This window comes from Arachis hypogaea, chromosome 11, assembly GCF_003086295.3.
Source record: "Arachis hypogaea cultivar Tifrunner chromosome 11, arahy.Tifrunner.gnm2.J5K5, whole genome shotgun sequence".
Taxonomy (NCBI): Eukaryota; Viridiplantae; Streptophyta; class Magnoliopsida; order Fabales; family Fabaceae; genus Arachis; species Arachis hypogaea.
Genome location: NC_092046.1, coordinates 114,374,251 through 114,386,857, shown reverse-complemented (window position 1 = coordinate 114,386,857; position 12,607 = coordinate 114,374,251). Strand labels below are relative to the sequence as shown.

General features: G+C 37.7%; 1 non-coding gene across 1 annotated transcript; it reads right to left on the bottom strand.

Moving 5' to 3' along the window:
- Nucleotides 1–3,336: 3,336 nt before the first annotated feature.
- Nucleotides 3,337–3,444, bottom strand: LOC112724192 (small nucleolar RNA R71). Its single transcript, XR_003163367.1, has one exon. It is a non-coding gene; the product is annotated as a small nucleolar RNA R71 (small nucleolar RNA).
- Nucleotides 3,445–12,607: the final 9,163 nt, after the last annotated feature.

Genomic DNA, 12,607 nt, shown 5'->3' with positions numbered 1-12,607 from the left:
ACTTCAACTTGAATGTGATGAATGTGACAATCATCATCATTCCCTATGAACGCGTGCCTGACAACCACTTCCGTTCTACATTAGATTGAATGAGTATCTCTTAGATCTCTTAATCAGAATCTTCGTGGTATAAGCTAGATTGATGGCGGCATTCATGAGAGTCCGGAAAGTCTAAACCTTGTCCGTGGTATTCTGAGTAGGACTCTGGGATTGAATGACTGTGACGAACTCAAAACTCGCGAGTGCTGGGCATAGTGACAGACGCAAAAGGATAGTAAATCCTATTCCAGTATGATCGAGAACCTCCAAGATGATTAGCCATGCAGTGACAGCGTATCGGATCATTTTCACAGAGAGGAATAGGATGCAACCAACGACAAGGGTGATGCCTCCAGACGATTAGCCATGCAGTGACAGAGCATTTGGACCATTTTCCCGAGAGAGATCGAAAGTAGCCATTGACACCGGTGACATCCTTACATAAAGCCAGCCATAGAAAGGAGTAAGATTGATTGGATGAAGACAGCAGGAAAGCAGAGGTTCAGAGGAACGAATGCATCTCCATACGCTTATCTGAAATTCTCACCAATGATTTACATAAGTATTTCTATCCTTATTTTATTAATTAATTTTGAAAACCCCATTACTATTTTATATCTGTCTGACTGAGATTTACAAGGTGACCATAGCTTGCTTCATACCAACAATCTCCGTGGGATTCGACCCTTACTCACGTAAGGTATTACTTGGACGACCCAGTGCACTTGCTGGTTAGTTGTGCGAAGTTGTGAACCATGGTATTGGCATCATGTTTTTGGCGCCATTACCAGGGAAAGAAAGAGCAATGAATTTTACATAATCAAAGTGTAATCACAATTTCGTGCACCAAGTTTTTGGCGCCGTTGCCAGGGATTGTTCGAGTTTGGACAACTGACGGTTCATCTTGTTGCTCAGATTAGGTAATTTCCTTTTGTTTTATTTTCAAAAAAATTTTTCAAAAATTTCTCCTTTGTTTTCAAAAAAAAAAAATTTTAAAATAAAAATGCTTTCAAAAATATATTTTTCTTCAGAATTTTTAAGAGTGAATTCTAGTGTTTCATGAAGCATGTTGAAGCCTGGCTGGCTGTAAAGCCATGTCTCAATTCTTTTGGACTGAGATTTCACTTATACTCAAGAGAAGAGCTTCTTTATCTTTCTTAGCCAATTGGCTGTTGAATGTAGAGAATGTCAGGCATGTCATGTCTGAGTTACATGCTAGAGCTTGGCTGGCTATTAAGCCATGCCTGACCCTTTGATTGGAGCTTTAGTTTAAAGAGCATAAGATTCCTGGAATTCATATTAAAAATTTTGGAATCCTTATTTTTAATTTTCAAATAATTTTCGAAAAAATACAAAAAAAATTAGAAAATCATAAAAAAATCAAAAATATTTTTTTTTTTTTGTGTTTCTTGTTTGAGTCTTGAGTCATGTTATAAGTTTGGTGTCAATTGCATGTTCATCTTGCATTTTTCAAAAAAATTCATGCATTCATAGTGTTCTTCATGATCTTCAAGTTGTTCTTGGTAAGTCTTCTTATTTGATCTTTGCATTTGCATGTTTTATGTCTTTTCTTGTTTTTCATATGCATTCTTGAATTCTTAGTGCCTAAGTATCAAAGATTTCTAAGTTTGGTGTCTTGCATGTTTTCTTTGCATTAAAAAATTTTTCAAAAATGTGTTCTTGATGTTCATCATGATCTTCATAGTGTTCTTGATGTTCATCTTGACATTCATAGCATTCTTGCATGCATTCATTGTTTTGATCCATAACTTTCATGCATTGCATCATTTTTCTTGTTTTTCTCTCTCATCATAAAAATTCAAAAATAAAAAAAATTATCTTTCCCTTTTTCTCTCTTAAAATTTTCGAAAATTAGATTTGACTTTTTCAAAAATTTTTAAAATCTAGTTGTTTCTTATGAGTCAAATCAAATTTTCAATTTAAAAATCTCATCTTTTTCAAAATCTTTTTCAAAAATCAAATCTTTTTTCAATTTTTTTTTAGTTATTTTCGAAAATTTCAAAAATATTTTTCAAAAATATTTTTCTTAATTTTATCACATAATTTTCGAAAATAACATCATCAATTAATGTTTTGATTCAAAAAATTTCAAGTTTGTTACTTACTTGTTAAGAAAGATTCAAACTTTAAGTTCTAGAATCATATCTTGTGAATTCTTGTGAATCAAGTCATTAATTGAGATTTTAAAAATCAAATCTTTTTCAAAAACTAATTTCTATCATATCTTTTCAAAAATATCTTCTCATCTTATCTTTTTCGAAAATTTGATTTCAAAATATCTTCCTCTAACTTCCTAACTTCTTATCTTTTCAAAATTTGTTTCAACTAACTAACTAACTTTTTGTTTGTTTCTTATCTTTTTCAAAACTACCTAACTAACTCTATCTCTCTAATTTTCAAAAATATCTTCCCTCTTTTTCAAAATTTCTTTTTAATTAACTAATTATTTTATTTTTTATTTTGAATTTTCGAAAATTACTAACTTTTTTTCAAAAAACTATTTTCAAAAATCACTAACTCTTTTTCAAAAATAATTTTCGAAAATCCTCTCCCTCTCTCATCTTATTCTATTTATTTATTCATCTACCAACATCTCTTCCTCACATCACTCACCAAATTCGAACCCCCTCTTCTATCTGTGTTCGAATTTTTCTTCTTCTCTTCTTCTACTAACAATAAGGAACCTCTTTACTGTGACATAGAGGATTCCTCTTCTTTTCTTTTTCTCTTCTCTTTCTTATGAGCAGGGACAAAGAAAAAGGCATTCTTGTTGAAGCTGATCCAGAACCTGAAAGGACTCTGAAGAGGAAACTAAGAGAAGCTAAATTACAACAATCCAGAGACAACCTTATTGAAAATTTCGAACAAGTAAAGGAGATGGCAGCCGAACCCAACAACAATAATCCAAGGAGAATGCTTGGTGACTTTACTGCACCTAATTCGAATTTACATGGAAGAAGCATCTCCATTCCTGCCATTGGAGCAAACAATTTTGAGCTGAAACCTCAGCTAGTTTCTCTGATGCAGCAGAACTGCAAGTTTCATGGACTTCCATCTGAAGATCCTTTTCAGTTCTTAACTGAATTCTTGCAGATCTGTGATACTGTTAAGACTAATGGAGTAGATATTGAAGTCTACAGGCTCATGCTTTTCCCTTTTACTGTAAGAGACAGAGCTAGAATATGGTTGAACTCTCAACCCAAAGACAGCCTGAACTCTTGGGATAAGCTGGTCACGGCTTTCTTAGCCAAGTTCTTTCCTCCTCAAAAGCTGAGCAAGCTTAGAGTGGATGTTTAAACCTTCAGACAGAAAGAAGGTGAATCCCTCTATGAAGCTTGGGAAAGATACAAACAGTTGACCAAAAAGTGTCCTTCTGACATGCTTTCAAAATGGACCATCCTGGATATATTCTATGATGGTCTGTCTGAGTTATCAAAGATGTCATTGGATACTTCTGCAGGTGGATCCATTCACCTAAAGAAAACGCCTGCAGAAGCTCAAGAACTCATTGACATGGTTGCTAATAACCAGTTCATGTACACTTCTGAGAGGAATCCTGTGAATAATGGGACGCCTATGAAGAAGGGAGTTCTTGAAATTGATACTCTGAATGCCATATTGGCTCAGAATAAAATATTGACTCAGCATGTCAATATGATTTCCCAGAGTCTGAATGGAATGCAAGCTGCATCCAACAGTACTCAAGAGGCATCTTCTGAAGAAGAAGCTTATGATCCTGAGAACCCTGCAATAGCAGAGATGAATTACTTAGGTGAACCTTATGGAAACACCTATAACTCATCATGGAGAAATCATCCAAATTTCTCATGGAAGGATCAAAAGCCTCAACAAGGCTTTAATAATGGTGGAAGAAACAGGTTTAACAATAATAAACCTTTTCCATCATCCACTCAGCAACAGACAGAGAACTCTGAACAGAATACTTCTAATTTAGCAAACTTAGTTTCTGATCTATCCAAGGCCACTGTAAGTTTCATGAATAAAACAAGGTCTTCCATTAGAAATTTGGAAGCACAAGTGGGCCAGCTGAGTAAAAGGATCACTGAAATCCCTCCTAGTACTCTCCCAAGCAATACAGAAGAGAATCCAAAAGGAGAGTGCAAGGCCATTGACATAAGCACCATGGCCGAACCTGTAAGGGAAGGAGAGGACGTGAATCCCAAGGGGGAAGACCTCCTGGGACGTCCAGTGATCAATAAGGAGTTTCTCTCTGAGGAACCAAAGGAATCTGAGGCTCATCTAGAGACCATAGAGATTCCATTGAACATCCTTATGCCCTTCATGAGCTCTGATGAGTATTCCTCTTCTGAAGAGAATGAGGATGTTACTGAAGAGCAAACTGCCAAGTTTCTTGGTGCAATCATGAAGCTGAATGCCAAATTATTTGGTATTGAAACTTGGGAAGATGAACCTCCCTTGTTCACCAATGAACTAAGTGATCTGGATCAACTAACATTGCCTCAGAAGAGACAGGATCCTGGAAAGTTCATAATACCTTGTACCATAGGCACCATGATCTTTAAGGCTCTGTGTGACCTTGGTTCAGGGATAAACCTCATACCCCTCTCTGTAATAGAGAAACTGGGAATCTATGGGGTGCAAGCTGCTAAAATCTCATTAGAGATGGCAGATAATTCAAGAAAACAGGCTTATGGACAAGTAGAGGACGTGTTAGTAAAGGTTGAAGGCCTTTACATCCCTGCTGATTTCATAGTGTTAGATTCTGGAAAGGAAGAGGATGAATCTATCATCCTAGGAAGACCTTTCCTAGCCACAGCAAGAGCTGTGATTGATGTGGACAAAGGAGAATTGATCCTTCAATTGAATAAGGACAACCTTGTGTTTGCAACTCAAGGATCTCTCTCTACATCCATGGAGAGGAAGCAGAAAAAGCTTCTCTCAAAGCAGAGTCAAACAAAGCCCCCACAGTCAAACTCTAAGTTTGGTGTTGGGAGGCCACAACCAAACTCTAAGTTCGGTGTTGAACTCCCATATCCAAACTCTAAGTTTGGTGTTGGAGAGTCTCAACAATGCTCTGAACATCTGTGAGGCTCCATGAGAGCCCACTGTCAAGCTATTGACATTAAAGAAGCGTTTGTTGGGAGACAACCCAATTTTTATTTATCTAACTATATTTTTCTTAGTTATATGTCTTTATAGGTTCATGATCATGTGGATTCACAAAATAAATATAAAAATTGAAAACCAAATCAAAAACAGCAGAAGAAAAATCACACCCTGGAGGAAGCATCTGCCTGGCGTTCAACGCCAGAACAGAGCATGGTTCTGGCGCTGAACGCCCAAAATGGGCAGTAATTGGGCGCTGAACGCCCAAAATGGGCGTCATCTGGGCGCTGAACGCTAGAATTGCACCCTGGAGAAAAGCTGGCGCTGAACGCCCAGAACAAACATGGTTCTGGCGTTCAACGCCAGAAATGGGCAACAAATGGGCGTTGAACGCCCAAAATGGGCACCAACCTGGTGCTGAACGCCCAGAGTTGTGTGCAAGGGCATTTTACATGCCTAATTTGGTGCAAGGTTGTAATTCCTTGAACACCTCAGGATCTGTGGACCCCACAGGATTATCTCAGGATCTGTGGACCCCACAGGATCATCTCAGGATCTATGGACCCCACAGGATCCCCACCTACCTCCATTCACTTCTTCTTACCCCTCTTTCACACAATCCCATAAACACTCTTCCCCAAAACCCTTCACCTATCACCTCCATCCCTCTTCCCTATTAAACCTTCACCACTCACATCCACCCACTCTTCCCTATAAACCTACCTCATAAACTCCACCTACCTTCAAAATTCAAAACCAATTTCCCACCCAAACCCACCCATATGGCCGAACCTTAACCCCCCCTCCCTTCCCTATATAAAGCCCTCCATTCTTCATCAAATTCACACAACACACCCCTCTACACCCTTCTTGGCCGAAACACTTCCCACTCTCCCTCTCCTCCATTTCTTCTTCTTCTTCATTTCTTCTTTCTTTTATTGCTCAAGGGCGAGCAAAATTCTAAGTTTGGTGTGGTAAAAGCATAAGCTTTTTGTTTTTCCATTACCATTGATGGCACCTAAGACCGGAGAATCCTCTAGAAAAGGGAAAGGGAAGACAAAAACTTCCACCTCCGAGTCATGGGAGATGGAAAGGTTCATCTCCAAAGCCCATCAAGACCACTTATATGATGTTGTGGCCAAGAAGAAGGTGATCCCCGAGATCCCTTTCAAGCTCAAAAGAAATGAGTATCCGGAGATCCGACATGAAATTCAAAGAAGAGGGTGGGAAGTTCTAACAAATCCCATCCAACAAGTCGGCATCCTAATGGTTCAAGAGTTCTATGCCAATGCATGGATCACCAAGAACCATGATCAAAGTAAGAACCCGGATCCAAAGAACTATGTTACAATGGTTCGGGGGAAATACTTAGATTTTAGCCCGGAAAATGTGAGGTTGGCATTCAACTTGCCAAACATGGAAGAGAACGCACGCCCCTACACAAGGAGAGTCAACTTTGATCAAAGGTTGGACCAAGTCCTTATGGACATATGTGTAGAAGGAGCTCAATGGAAAATTGACTCAAAAGGCAAACCGGTTCAACTAAGAAGACTGGACCTTAAGCCTGTAGCTAGAGGATGGTTGGAGTTCATTCAATGCTCAATCATTCTCACTAGCAACCGGTCTGAAGTTACTATAGACTGGGCCATCATGATCCATAGCATCATGATTGGAGAAGAGGTGGAAGCTCATGAGGTTATACCTCAAGAACTCTACAAGGTGGCTGACAAGTCCTCCACTATGGCAAGGTTAGCCTTTCCTCACCTCATTTGCCACCTATGCAATTCGGCTGGGATTGACATAGAGGGAGATATCCTCATTAAAGAGGACAAGCCCATCACTAAGAAAAAGATGGAGCAAGCAAGAGAGCCCATTCATGGAGCTCAAGAGGCGTATGAAGCTCATCACCATGAGATCCCGGAGATGCCTCAAATGCATTTTCCTCCACAAAACTATTGGGAGCAAATCAACACCTCCCTAGGAGAATTGAGTTCCAATATGGGACAACTAAGGGTGGAACATCAAGAGCACTCCATCATCCTTCATGAAATAAGAGAAGATCAAAAAGCAATGAGGGAGGAGGAACAAAGACAAGGAAGAGACATAGAAGAGCTCAAGGACATCATTGGTTCCTCAAGAAGGAAACGCCACCATCACTAAGGTGGACTCATTCTTTGTTCTTACTTTCTCTGTTTTTTGTTTTCCATGTTGAGTGCTTATCTATGTTTGTGTCTTCATTACATGATCATTAGTAGTTAGTAACTATGTCTTAAAGTTATGAATGTCCTATGAATCCATCACCTCTCTTAAATAAAAAATATTTTAATTCAAAAGAACAAGAAGTACATGAGTTTCGAATTTATCCTTAAACTTAGCTTAATTATATTGATGTGGTGACAATACTTCTTGTTTTCTGAATGTATGCTTGAACAGTGCATATGTCTTTTGAAGTTGTTGTTTAAGAATGTTAAATATGTTGGCTCTTGAAAGAATGATGACTAGGAAACATGTTATTTGATAATCTGAAAAATCATAAAAATGATTCTTGAAGCAAGAAAAAGCAGCAAAGAACAAAGCTTGCAGAAAAAAAAAATTTAGGCAAAAAAAAATATAGAAAGAAAAAGAAAAAGCAAGCAGAAAAAGCCAAAAGCTCTTAAAACCAAGAGGCAAGAGCAAAAAGCCAATAACCCTTAAAACCAAAAGGCAAGGGCAAATAAAAAGGATCCTAAGGCTTTGAGCATCAGTGGATAGGAGGGCCTAAAGGAATAAAATCCTGGTCTAAGCGGCTAAACCAAGCTGTCCCTAACCATGTGCTTGTGGCGTGTAGGTGTCAAGTGAAAACTTGAGACTGAGCGGTTAAAGTCAAGGTCCAAAGAAAAAAAAGAGTGTGCTTAAGAACCCTGGACACCTCTAATTGGGGACTTTAGCAAAGCTGAGTCACAATCTGAAAAGGTTCACCCAATTATGTGTCTGTGGCATTTATGTATCCGGTGGTAATACTGGAAAACAAAGTGCTTAGGGCCACGGCCAAGACTCATAAAATAGCTGTGTTCAAGAATCATCATACTGAACTAGGAGAATCAATAACACTATCTGAACTCTGAGTTCCTATAGATGCCAATCATTCTGAACCTCAATGGATAAAGTGAGATGCCAAAACTATTCAAGAGGCAAAAAGCTATAAGTCCCGCTCATATGATTGAAGCCATGTTTCATTGATAGTTTGGAATTTATAGTATATTCTCTTCTTTTTATCCTATTTGATTTTCAGTTGCTTGGGGACAAGCAACAATTTAAGTTTGGTGTTGTGATGAGCGGATAATTTATACGCTTTTTGGCATTGTTTTTAGTATGTTTTTAGTAGGATCTAGTTACTTTTAGGGATGTTTTCATTAGTTTTTATGTTAAATTCACATTTCTGGACTTTACTATGAGTTTGTGTGTTTTTCTGTGATTTCAGGTATTTTCTGACTGAAATTGAGGGACTTGAGCAAAAATCAGATTCAGAGGTTGAAGAAGGACTGCTGATGCTGTTGGATTCTGACCTCCCTGCACTCAAAGTGGATTTTCTGGAGCTACAGAAACTCGAAATGGCGCGCTTCCAATTGCGTTGGAAAGTAGACATCTAGGGCTTTCCAGCAATGTATAATAGTCCATATTTTGCCCAAGTTTAGACAACGCAAACTGGCGTTTAACGCCAGTTCTCTGCCCAATTCTAGCGTCCAGCGCCAGAAACAAGTTGCAAAGTGGAGTTCAACGCCCAAACTGGCACCAAAACTGGCGTTCAACTCCAGGAATGACCTCTACACATGTAACACTCAAGCTCAGTCCAAGCACACACCAAGTGGGCCCCGGAAGTGGATTTATGTATCAATTACTTACTTATGTAAACCCTAGTGACTAGTTTATTATAAATAGGACCTTTTACTATTGTATTAGTTATCTTTGAATCTTTGGAATCATCTTTGGACGCCTGGTTCTTAGATCAGAGGGGCTGGCCATTCGGCCATGCCTGGACCTTTCACTTATGTATTTTCAACGGTAGAGTTTCTGCACTCCATAGATTAAGGTGTGGAGCTCTGCTGTTCCTCAAAGATTAATGCAAAGTACTACTGTTTTCTATTCAATTCATCTTATTTCGCTTCTAAGATATTCATTCGCACTTCAACTTGAATGTGATGAACGTGACAATCATCATCATTCCCTATGAACGCGTGCCTGACAACCACTTCCGTTCTACATTAGATTGAATGAGTATCTCTTAGATCTCTTAATCAGAATCTTCGTGGTATAAGCTAGATTGATGGTAGCATTCATGAGAGTCCAGAAAGTCTAAACCTTGTCCGTGGTATTCTGAGTAGGACTCTGGGATTGAATGACTGTGACGAACTCAAAACTCGCGAGTGCTGGGTGTAGTGACAGACGCAAAAGGATAGTAAATCCTATTCCAGTATGATCGAGAACCTCCAAGATGATTAGCCATGCAGTGACAGCGTATCGGATCATTTTCACAGAGAGGAATAGGATGCAACCAACGACAAGGGTGATGCCTCCTGACGATTAGCCGTGCTGTGACAGAGCATTTGGACTATTTTCCCGAGAGAGATCGAAAGTAGCCATTGACACCGGTGACATCCTTACATAAAGCCAGCCATGGAAAGGAGAAAGATTGATTGGATGAAGACAGCAGGAAAGCAGAGGTTCAGAGGAACGAATGCATCTCCATACGCTTATCTGAAATTCTCACCAATGATTTACATAAGTATTTCTATCCTTATTTTATTAATTAATTTCGAAAACTCCATTACTATTTTATATCTGCCTGACTGAGATTTACAAGGTGACCATAGCTTGCTTCATACCAACAATCTCCGTGGGATTCGACCCTTACTCACGTAAGGTATTAGTTGGACGACCCAGTGCACTTGCTGGTTAGTTGTGCGAAGTTGTGAACCATGGTATTGGCATCATGTTTTTGGCACCATTACCAGGGAAAGAAAGAGCAATGAATTTTACATAATCAAAGTGTAATCACAATTTCGTGCACCACGTATGCACACGTGCTTATGCGTGCGCACAAATGCTGTTTTGGGCAACATTTACAATGCACTTTGAATTAAACCCTAACACACTTCCACCACCTCCAACCTTCTCTTCTCTCCCTTTTACCTTATTTTCTACTTGTTTTACTTAGTTTTCATTGCATCTCATTTTTCATTTTAGTAATTATATATGGTTTGGTTTAGTTATTTGTTAATTGAATAAATTGCAAGTGTGTTTGATGGTGATTGGGTTGCTTCTTAATTGAATTTCATCAATGCACTTATATTTTGCTAGCACCTACTTGGATGTACACATTCACATTTTGTTGCATATTAGGTGAAATTTTTTTGAATTCACATTGAATATAGTGAATTGAATCGAATTGCTTATTCATCATGGATTTTAAATTAATATAATCACATAACAAGGTATTTGTTCCTTGTTAATGCTTTACATTTGTTTGAGTTGACTTGACTTGGTTCTTATCAAGACTTGTCACTTTTTGTAATAAGCACCTTATACATGTGATTATTTCATTATTCCTAAGGATGGATAAGTAGTTTCTCTTCATCATTAAATTGGTTATTGCTTGTTGTGATATTTTAGTAATTTTGCGCTTTCACTTGCATAACATTAATATCCAATATCTCGTATATTCAATTCACTTTAGTTGTAGTCACCTAGGTTTGTTTATGCTTTAAGTTTTGCTTATTCTTTACTTGCAACTTAGGCTAATTAATTGAAAAACATGTTATTTCTTTTGATTGTGTGGATACCGTGTTAACCGAACAATGTGTGTTCTAAACAGTGCGCACATTTGGAATGCACACATTGTCTTTTATCGTACCACACACATATGAACTCTTCCTCAACTGTTGTTTATTTGTTTTATACAGCAACCCGGAGCCCCAGTGCCCACCAGCTGAAGGTGGAGCCCCATAGCTCTTCACCCCCTGGATTGTGTTCGTGCACGGAAGACCGTGCAACGCTTAAGTGTGGGGGAGGATCCACAATTTTGGCATGTAAATTTTTCTTTTCTCAACACTTTGCATTAATTTCTAGTTTTAATAGTTATGTTTTTGTGAATATTTGTTTAGTATTTTATTACATTGCATTGCACTTTGCTTAGTTGCTTGTATATATCTTAACTTACTTATAGTTTTATTTTTGGTAAATATTTGCATTTGCATGTTGCTTAGTAGAGTAAATAAGTTTGGTAAAACAACAAAGAATTTTCAAGAAATCCTTTTTAGGGCATTCCATTGATTAGATTTGAAACTTGTTTTTGAACTTGCTTGAAGTATTTTTGTGGAATATTGATGCTTGAGAAAATTGTCATATCGGTATAGAATTTCACAAATGAAATCTCGTTGCAAGTATAGTTTCTATACCAACAAACAATTCTCACATAAAAAATTTGAGTTGTCACAAGTACAAACCCCAATAAAAGTTAACCGAAGTATTTAAATCTCGGGTCGTCTCACAAGGAATTGTAATGAAGTGGTCAATTATTGGCTATGAGGAACAAATGGGTTTAATTTGCAATTGGCAAGAAAGTAAATATCAAGACAGTAAATAATAAGAATGATAAAAGAAGGAAAAGAACTCTTGGCTAGACATAGGTAATTGAGATCACCATCCTTGTCTACAAACTAAATATTGATAATTATGAGGAACCAAACTCATTAAGTCTACTTACAAAAGCCTTAAGTATGTAATATCTACTCCTAGGCTTGAAGTACGTCAAATGGCTTGATCAACATCAATCCATAAGTCCTAACCTAGCTACTAATTAACTTAGTAGTAGGCTAGAGTCAATGGTTATCAAATTGACCACTAAGGGTTCTCAAATCACTAATTTATTGAGACCCAATGACTCAAGGTCACTCAATTCTCTTAGCCTAGGCCAAGAGTAAAGAAAACTACTCAAAAACTAGAGAAAACATTTCATCAAACACCTATAGTGCAATAAAAGTAAACATCACAAAATGCAAGAATTAACAAAAGCTATAACTAACAAAAGCAAGGAATCACCAATAAATAGAACAATTAACCATAAGAGCATAAAAGAAACATCAATTGCATTAAAGAAAATCCAAATCCAAATCCAACAAAAGCATCATAAAAGTGACATCAAAGGGAAATTAACACTACAAACTAAGATAATTGAGATGTAGAAACAAGAAATTATAAAGGAAACAAGATGAGAACACGAATTAAATTCTAGATCTAAGAGAAATTAACCTAATCCTAACCTAATTCTAGAGAGAAGAGGGAGCTTCTCTCTCTAGAAACTAACTAAAGGCTCATCATGACTAACTAAGTGCTCCCCCCTTCGCTCAAGCTTGAATTCTGCATGAAATACCCGCAGAAATGAGTTGGATTTGGGCTTGGGCAGCTCAAAAATTGCCTCCAG